This window comes from Pygoscelis adeliae, unplaced genomic scaffold, assembly GCF_000699105.1.
Source record: "Pygoscelis adeliae isolate BGI_AS28 unplaced genomic scaffold, ASM69910v1 Scaffold92, whole genome shotgun sequence".
Taxonomy (NCBI): domain Eukaryota; kingdom Metazoa; phylum Chordata; class Aves; order Sphenisciformes; family Spheniscidae; genus Pygoscelis; species Pygoscelis adeliae.
Genome location: NW_008824306.1, coordinates 1,843,061 through 1,846,435, shown reverse-complemented (window position 1 = coordinate 1,846,435; position 3,375 = coordinate 1,843,061).

The following is a 3,375-nucleotide window of genomic DNA, read 5'->3' as shown; positions in this document are numbered from 1 at the left end:
AGTAGCAGGGAAGAAATATAAGAATATCCAAATGCAGAACTCTGGTTTCTCTTCTGTTTCTAGAATTATAGTATTGCCATCACCAAGAGTTCAGAAAAAAAGGGGAATGTGAACCCCAAAGTCTCAAAAATACAATTCCTTCTGCAAATAAAAAAAAACAAGATGACACTCTTTGGTTGTAGCATCACTTCCAGAGTGAACGCTTTATGGAAAACACTCTCAAGAGAATCGTAACAAAATTTGAAATGATTGCTAACATGCATAGATATGAAACACGGAGATAGTAACAGATGTAAGAGAAACAACTTCTTTAAAACAGTCTTATTCCCCTGCCCCCTTCTTTTACACATCACATCTGTAAGAAATCCTTGACTTAGATGAAGGGAGAAACTTCTTCCCTCACACGCTCCTTTCCCTGCTCTGCACTTCCCGCTACATTCCCATCTAAACCACCATCACATCCACCTAACGCCCTCTAGTAGTTTCACAAACTTACTGCTCTGAGACACCCTTCTTGCCTTGTTTCTATGAACATTTCGGGTGTAGAGCCAATCTGAAGGGGGCGGATGGGAGTAAGGGGGACGATGCAACTCTACAGCTGCTACTGTGACAAGGCAACCCAGTGCATACCCATATTTGATGTCCTATGATCACCTACTTCAGACTACAAGCATCTTGGTGCAGGAACCGTATTTTCCCAGATAGATAGAACTTTGTGAAATGATGCTAAAATATACACAGTAAGTAAAAGCACACTACTCTTGCAAAGTAAAGCACCCAAGAGCCAGTAAATGCCAAAAATAGGTAACCCACAAAAACTTAATCCAGAACCCATGGGCATAGATGTTGCGAAATCATAGTCAGCTTACAAGATAGCATTTTTTTTTAACATCAACCTGCCCTGCTCAGTGCACAAAACAGGCTGGGCTCATTGAAAAAGCAATCATTCAATATCTTCGTTGTTCAGTGATCCAGGCCTTGTCTCCTGTATGCTCTTCTAATCCTGTTCTGAAGGCAGAAGAGCCCATAAGGAAACAAATATTTTGATCATACTCTTTACTACAGTACGCAGGTAATCTCACAAACATTTACTTGCATTTATTTTACAAAAGCTGTTGTGTGGTGCTGGTTTTGTGATGCACTATACAGAGTAAAGAATAAGTGAGTATTAATTTGAAGTGCTCATAACTTGCCCGGCTGCTGAATTTGAGAATACTCTACACATTTGGCATGCTTTTCATATTGAAAGTATAGTTTCCACCTGACAACAGTGGGAGCAGTAGCTCCTCTTCATTTATGCAAATCATCTCACAGACAAAGAATAGACTATTATTGCCACCTATGAAAAGCTGGGTTTAAGTGATTTGCCCATTGTCACACGCTATCATGTGGCAGATGCAGGGATATAACTTTACTCTCTTAAATACTGTTCAATTGTTGTACACACACTTCCATTTTACTACCTGCCATTCCCCAACTAATTCACTGATTCTCCTAGACACAGCCCCTTTTTTGGTACAGAAATGTTGCTCAGGCAGATTTTCAAAGTATTTCTATAGTTGGCTGGAATTTCTAAATACATAGCAGAATAGCTCTGGTCAGACAGCTGTATGGCCAGTAATCTCTGGCATGTTCAGCACATAAGTACAGTCCCACCATGTGGATGTGACACAGCTGCTGTGTTCCAGCAAAGCAGATAAAATATCTCCTAGCACTGCTGGATTTCCTGTGAGCATGCACACATTGCTTTCTGAGGAATCCAGGAGAGAAATAAGATATAGGATGTTCTCCGCAATGAAATGGAGGTCTTAACCTCCTATACTACATGACAATCCACCCTCAAAGCTCAGTTTTCTCTGCCTCAACTTGCAGAGAGTCTCATCAAGACCCCTGAGCCTAACAGTGTACAAAGACCCCAGGAAATATTCACAACTTGATTGTTCATGGCCTGTTACTGGAATACTACACATACACTGAACAGCACAGACCCAGCTGCCCGCTTCTATTACAAGCAAGAACAGCTGAAGTGAGATGAGTGGGGCTGGGGCAGCAAGTGCCTATGTTACTGTAACTGTTCTCAACAACAACAAACCTTCAGGGACGTTGTCAGCGATTTTCTGAACGCTTCATCTTGGCCCGTCTCCTTCACCAGCTTAATAAACCCTCACCAGCTTAATGGACCCAATCGAGACCTTGAAGGCAGCCTCCCCCATAAATATCCAAACCACAAGCTATACGGAGGTGCGCAACTCACTGATTCAGCTCCTTTGCTTGCCTTTCAGGGGTGAAGTGCTGAGGCAGGTGACAGGCATAAACACACAAACTTAATTTTTTATTATTTCAAACCCCACTGAAGAGAGAAACAAAAAAGAAAACCAACAACTGCCACCCTTCCCCCCCCGAAACAAGCCCCCTCACTTGTGGGACTAGCCCCCCTCGTCCTCCCCTCTGTGCCTCCACCAGGTTCACTGCCAGAGGGGCACAGGGGAAGAACTGGGACACCTCGAGCTGCCGCTACCGCAGCCGCTGAGGATGAGGGCGAGGGCCTACCCTCACGGCCAAGGCCTCACAGCCAGACGACCCCGCGCGACACAGGTGCCAAGAGGGTGGAGCAGGCGCCCTTGCTCCCTGAATGGTGCATTTAACTGTCAATCAGAGCTCCCTCCCTCTCCCCGCCCCGAGGCTGCCCGATCCAACCGCGCCTCCGGCGGACGCCATCGCGGCCACAGTGATGAGCGGTGGGAGGGGCAAGGCCCCGATCCCTCGTACTTCGATTGGCCGAATCAGCCGTCAACTCATTCCGGCGAGGCTCCGCCTCCTCAACGCTCCCTTCCGAATTTACGGTAAGAGGAGGAAAATGGTGCAGCGATCTCTCGCGATCTGATTGGCCAGGTGGAAACGCCACCCAAGTTAAGACTCCTCCCCCCGGCGGGACAGGGTCTCAGCTGATCGGTCGGCCCCGTGACAGGGTGGGGGTGGGCTTCACTGGCGAATGGTCAGTTCCGTCAGTCACTCCTGCAGAGTCCCGCCCAACCGCCCTGAATCTCACCTGCAGATTGGCTGCAGCCGTTGCCCGTCATCTGATTGGCCAGGTGGAAACGCCACCCAAGTTAAGACTCCTCCCCCCGGCGGGACAGGGTCTCAGCTGATCGGTCGGCCCCGTGACAGGGTGGGGGTGGGCTTCACTGGCGAATGGTCAGTTCCGTCAGTCACTCCTGCAGAGTCCCGCCCAACCGCCCTGAATCTCACCTGCAGATTGGCTGCAGCCGTTGCCCGTCAGCGGTCCTTAGGGGGCGGGGCGGCCCGGTGTTCTCTGTCCGGCGGTGTGGCCCGGCGTCTTCCCGGCGGCGTCTCGCAGGCCGGCACCGCGGCGGG